Source organism: Perognathus longimembris, chromosome 14 (genome assembly GCF_023159225.1).
Source record: "Perognathus longimembris pacificus isolate PPM17 chromosome 14, ASM2315922v1, whole genome shotgun sequence".
In the NCBI taxonomy this organism is placed as follows: domain Eukaryota; kingdom Metazoa; phylum Chordata; class Mammalia; order Rodentia; family Heteromyidae; genus Perognathus; species Perognathus longimembris.
Genome location: NC_063174.1, coordinates 36828045 through 36834350, shown reverse-complemented (window position 1 = coordinate 36834350; position 6306 = coordinate 36828045).

The following is a 6306-nucleotide window of genomic DNA, read 5'->3' as shown; positions in this document are numbered from 1 at the left end:
TATTCAAAATAACAAGGACTATAAATGCAATTATATATAGTACAAGAGAAAAATCCTAGCCAAAAAAAAAAAAAAATCCTAGCTGGGTACTGGTGGCTCACATCTGTAATTCTAGATATTCAGGAGGCTGAGATCAGGATGATCTTGGTTTAAGGCCAGCCTGAGAGGAAGAGTTCACAAGACCCCTTCTTAATCCACAGCTAGGTGTGATGGCCTGTACTTACCATTGTAGGTATATGGGAGGCTGAGAAGGGAAGGATCAAGTTTCCAGGCCAGCCTGGAAGGCAGAAAAATCTGTAAGATCCTATCACAAGTGATCTGGGTATGCTTATCATTGCAGTTATGATCAGAAACTTAAAATAGATAATCAATGTCCACTGTACTCCTGGGTGGGAAACAAGATTCTTATCTCAAAATAGCCAGTGGAAAAAAAGACTGGCAGTATGGCTCAACAGAAAAGTTTTTGCCTAGTAAGTACTCAAGGCCCTGAGTTCAAGCCCCAGAACTGCCTTAAAAAAAAATCTTATTGACTTGGGTTTAGAGAGTCCTTAGCTATGAAACCAAAAGCATGATCCACAAAAAACAGAACTGAAAAAAATTAGATGTTATTAAGATGACAAACCTTTGCTCTGTGAAAGGTACTTTTTTCAAAGATTGAAAGATTAAAGTGCAGACTTGAAGAAATATTTGCCGATCTGACCAAGGAACTACATCCAGAACAGATAAAGAATTCTCAAATCTCAACAGTAAGAAAAAAACAAGTAAAGGACTTGGAAAAGACTTTTCACCAAGGACGATATACAGATGACAAACACATGAAATGATAGTCAATATCGGACTATTTATTAGAGAACTGCAAATAAAAACCATAGTGAATTATGGTTATTATTGGAATGATTACAGTAAAAAAAATGAAGTGAGGATGCAGAACAACTATAAACTCATTAATTCCGGAAAATGTTTTTCACTTTTAACATACATCTAAATCTCATAACTTACATATGGATTTTTTTTGTTATAGCCCAAGGTTATAAACAATGTCCTTTAAAAAAGATTAGTGCATAAAGAAACTATTTGTATTTAGGCAGTGAAATACTATTTATCCATCAACAACATGGGTAAATCTCAGAGGCATATGTGAAATCATATACTTTGTGAAATCATACAAGCGGTATGATTCCATTTATATGACAGTCTGGAAAAGATAATTACAAGAGAGAGAATCGGTGGGGAGTTGGGGATGGGGGATGAGGGAGTGTATGACTACACAGTATGACTACACAGTACTAGGGATATTTGGGGAGGCTGTTTCTTGATTGTGGTGGTGGCTGCATCTGTCTATTCAGATGAACATTTATAGATGTGTATGCCAAATAAAGGTCAATTTTGTTGCAGGTTAAAAAGTAAAACAGTTATAAGGATGAGGATGTGCTCAAAAACTGAAACAACTACTCAAAAGAAATGAACACCCCATGAATACACAAGGAAGCATAAGTACAGTAGGGTGCTGGTAGACCATATATGCTCCAAGCTACTCAGGAGGCTGAGATCAGAGGCTCATGGTTTGAAGCCAGCCAAAGCAGGAAGGTTCCAGAGACCCTTATCTCCAATGGACCAGCAAAAGGTCAGAAGCTGAGCAGTGGCTCAAGTGGCAGAGCACTAGCCTTGAGCAAAAAAGCTAATGGGCAGCATCCAGGCCCTGAGTTTGAGCCTCAGGGTCAACAAGCACGCGTGTGTGCACGCATGCACACACACACACACAGAGCGTGGATATCTTATCTTGAGTAGGTGGGCATCAAGAATGTGAATCAGGGCTGGGGATATGGCCTAGTGGCAAGAGAGCTTGCCTTGTATACATGAGGCCCTGGGTTCGATTCCCCAGCACCACATATACAGAAAACGGCCAGAAGTGGCGCTGTGGCTCAAGTGGCAGAGTGCTAGCCTTGAGCAAAAAGAAGCCAGGGACAGTGCTCAGGCCCTGAGTCCAAGGCCCAGGACTGGCAAAAAAAAAAAAAAAAAGAATGTGAACCATAGGAAGAGATGTTTCAACTAGGTTCTAAAGAATTTTCTTGGGCCAAACGTAAGATTTCAGACAGGAGGTGGATGTGCAAAGTCCCTGGTGGCTCGTTTTCCTCTACAACTGACTAGAGCGGTGTCTTGCGGTGTGTGTGGGGGGGGAGTGGTGATAGTGAAATGTCAAGGTCCACACAAGAGCCAGATTATGCTGGACTGTAAATTTGCTCCAGGTAGGTTTAGTGGGCTACTGCAGGATTTAATCAAACTCTGGATCTTCTCCACAGGGAAAAGGTTAAAACAGTGGACCACGGAATGAGTATTTAAATATCAGTTCCTCTGAGCTTCCCCCAAAGATTCCAGACACAAAGCTGGTGTCTACACAGCCTTCTCCAGAGGCCTAGGCCTGCTTCAGGGAAGGAATATGGCAGCCGAGTGACACCCTGAAGTGCTATCAAGGGCTTAGGAATTTTGAGATATTTAGGATTTTCTTGCTTCTACTATCCACCGGGCCCAAGTGATCTTTAAAGAAATACTTGTAACAATAAGTATTTTTCCGTTAGGCAACAGTTCTATATGCCTGGTTCTGACCCCCACACCCAGGCTCACTTGAACGCACGTGTAGAGGATGGTGTGGGTAACTTGGCAAGACTTCTGTCTTAAAAAATAGTAAACTCAGCTAGAAAGTGGCAGACATTTGAACCCAGGGTCTCTGGACTCCAACATCTTGGACCGACCCCTGGTTCCCAGACGCCAGTGTCTGAATATCCGCAGGAAATTTACCGACAGTGTAGATCCCTAGTCTCTTCACCAGACCGCCTGATTTCCTGGGCGGGGGTCCAAGTCTGCAGACCACAAAACACTCCAGGTAGCTCCAGACCAGGTGATTGCTGGGTCCCCCCGCGGTCGGAACGCCTTTCCCCTCCACCCGCAGGCCCTCCAGGCGGTGCCAGGCTCAGCCTGGGGGAGGGGAAGGCTCAGAATTAGAGGGATTTTAATCTTTTTTCAAACGATCAGAAGGAAGTGCAACCACCCAAGGCTCAGGGAGGGTGGTGCCGGGAGGGGGCCGGGGGTGCCTGGGTCAGGAGCTCCACCTTCTCACCAGCCCCGACGTGCGCCCAGGCTCCAGATTGGCCGGAGAACGCCGCGCCGGCTCTCCTTTCTCCCGAGGACTTTCACTCTCCGCGTTCACGGAGCCAGCAGCCCCACCCCCACCCAAGTACCTGGTCCTTCCCCCTCTCACCCCCCCCCCACCTCCCGCCGCGAATGGGGAGCTCCCGGAAGTCAGACCGGGCGGTCCGCTGCGCCCGGGCAGTGGGCGGAGCGGCGGCCCCGGGGGAGGTGTGGGGCGGGGGTTGGTGACGCTGGGAGGTGAGGGGGCCGCGCGCCTCGGCCCGGACACCCGGCCCCGGGTAGCTCCCGGTGCCACCCACCTGCGGGCACGCCCGAGGGGCCCCGGCCCGCACCGCGTCGCCTCGGACTGCTACCCACCCGCCCGGACGCCGGGTCACCGAAGGGTTAAGAAACTCGCTTCCTCCCCTCGGCTCCCTCACCCTTGGAAAGTCCCCTAAGTGACGTTGCAACCCGACAATTAAAAAAAAAGTTTAATTATAGAGACAGGCTCCGGGAGCTGGAACGAACCCGGGCGGGCGGTGGGGTGGGTAAACAGTGCGCGGCGGGGCCCGCGGAGCCCGCGCCCGCCGCCGAGCCCGCGCGCCCCGGGGAGTAGGGGAGGAGAGGCCGGCGGGAGTTGGAAAAGCGGAGGAAATTCGAGGAATCACGTTTCTCTTTGCAAACACATCACTTTTTAGCCAGGCCGGGGCGTCGAGGCCCCGCGGACGTGCTCCTGGCCCGTCCCGCAGCCGGGGGAGGGGAGCGGAGCGGGGTCGCCCGGAGCTGGGGGGACTGCCGCGCGGCGCCCCCGGGCCCGCACCCCCTCCCCACCCCTAGCCCTTCGCCCCCTCCTCCCCCTCGCCCGGCCTTCCACCCCACCTAGCCTATTCCCCCGCTGAGCCCCGGAGTACTAAGACTAGCCAGCCCTCCTGGGTGTGTGTGTACGTGTTGAGGTGGGGGTGTAAGAACCCGAAATAATTTCACATCAGTGCTCCGACGAACCTGTGGTTTGAACGCCAACCCTGGTCTGGCTGCAATCTGGAGCTCATTATCTCATCACGAAGAAACTCCGCGAACCCCCTTTCTCCCGTCCCAGCACCCTCTTTTAGGAGCTAACTAGGAAAGGAACCGGCAAAAGAAGAAGAAGAAGAAAAAAAAACCCTCTTTAAGTAAGGAACTGTGTAGAGTCGAGTGATTTAAATTAAGGTGGATGGAAGTTATTTCCCTTTCTGGCCCACGCCAGAATTGAAGAAAAGATGAAAAATGGGAACAGGGAGGGAAGCAACAGGCAGCTGGACAGAAGAAAAAGCAAAAGGGGTAACAGCCGGGTGAAGAAATGGGGCCATCAATTCAAGTCAGAGGAGACAAATACAAGCGGACCCCCGCTGGGATCCAGGGGAGGTTCAAGGCTGCAGGGGGAAAAAAGTGGTTCGCAGAGTTGAAAAAGAACCAGTTCCTAAAAACAGTTGCGATTTGGAAGGTTTCCCTGGGTTTGCCCGGAGGTTGACGAATAAATAAGAAATGCAGCTAAAAGTGTGTGTGCTTGTGCGTAAGTGTGCGTGCGCGGGGGGCGGGGGTGCTGCTACTCCAGCGCTCAGCTCGGCCCGCCCCGTTCTTTCCTAAGAAACGTGCTCTTAATGGGGTGACCTAATTACATCGCAATGGAACTTGCTCGCAGCCACTCGGGGCGCACAGAGTTTCATAACAGACCCGGCGGCCTCGAGTGCTGGGAAGAAACGTGCGAGGCCGGGGCCCGCGATTTCCGCCTGACTCTCCATTCCAGCACCTGAGCGGGAGGCGCGGGGAGCGCGCGCGTGCGTGTGTGTGTGTGTGTGTGTGTGTGTGTGTGTGTGTGTGTGTGGTGGATAACTTCGTAGTTGGGTGGGTCGATGAGTAGCAACTAAACCTAACAGCAAATTAAAAAAACAAAACATTTGGTCTTAAAGGGAGTAGTAATTCATTGCCCAGCCCGCCGTTGGGTGCGGGGATCCTGTTCCCCACTTCTCCCCACGACAGTGCCTGGTGACAGTCGCGGTTCCGTCCCCGTGGAGGCGGGGAGAAGCAACAATAAAAGCGTTGCCCCCCCCCACCTTTATTGTAACCGAAGTAACTTTTTTCATGGTTTTAGCGTCTGAATGTGTGCACGAGGAGGGGGAGGTTGCCCGTAGTTCTGAGCACGAGTGGAAAGTGGTTCGTTGCTTTGGGGGGAGGGGGCAGCGGAAGAAGGGGCGTCCATGAAAGATTCAGGGTTTTCGGTACTGAGTTTGAAGATCGGGTGCGTGAAAGGAACGTGGCGCCACATCTAGGCTTGTGAGAACTAGCCGTCGCCCCGGGTGGTGGTCCTTTTCCGCAATGCGGGGGCCCGTCCTGCCCCCGCCCCCACCCGCTTAGAACCCCGGCTGCCAAGCCGGCTCGAGCGTGGACGCGTGCAGCGCGCGAAGTCCGGCTGCCGTCGCCCCCGCCAGCCCGCGTCCTCCCGGGGGAGAAGCGAAGTGCTCCCGGTTCCTCTCCCCCCCCCCTCGCCGTACTTCCCCGGGCACACCGGGGATCGAGGGGCGTAGGGAGGAGTAGGAACTCCAAATAGAAAGCCCTCGACTTGAACTTTTTTTTTTTTTTTTTTGAGCCCTCCACAATTTCCAGTCTCCTCGCCCGGCCGGGTTTGCGAAGCGGAGCCCGGGGCGGATGGAGAAGTCAGGGAAAGGTAAAGTTGTGCAGGCACTTGGAGGAGTTTCAGAGGCGCGCGGCGCGGCGGCGTGGGGGTGGGGGGGTGGGGGACAGTTTAAGAAGGAAACTGCGGCCCGGGCGCACAGCTCCAGCTTACAAAAAGAGAAAGTCGAGCCCGCCTAGCCGTCCTACAAAAAAAAAAAAAAAAAAAAAAAGACCAAGACAACAAAAAAATCTCAACAACACAGCAACAAGAACCCCGAAGGGGTGGAATGAATGATGTCACAGCCGCGCTCGAGGCTGACAAAGGGGGCGCGCCCCTCCCCCGCCCGCCGCGCGGCCCCAGGGAGCGGCCCCCAGCGCCGGGGCGCCCAGCCCGCCAGCGCCAAACTTTTCCTCTTTAAGAAAAAAAAAAAAAAAGTTGTGCGCGCGGCCTCGCGTGCTTTTTTTTTTTTTTTCCGCCTTCTTTCCTCATCTCCCCTCCCCCTTCTTCCTTTTGAAAGTTTCTTCCCTGCC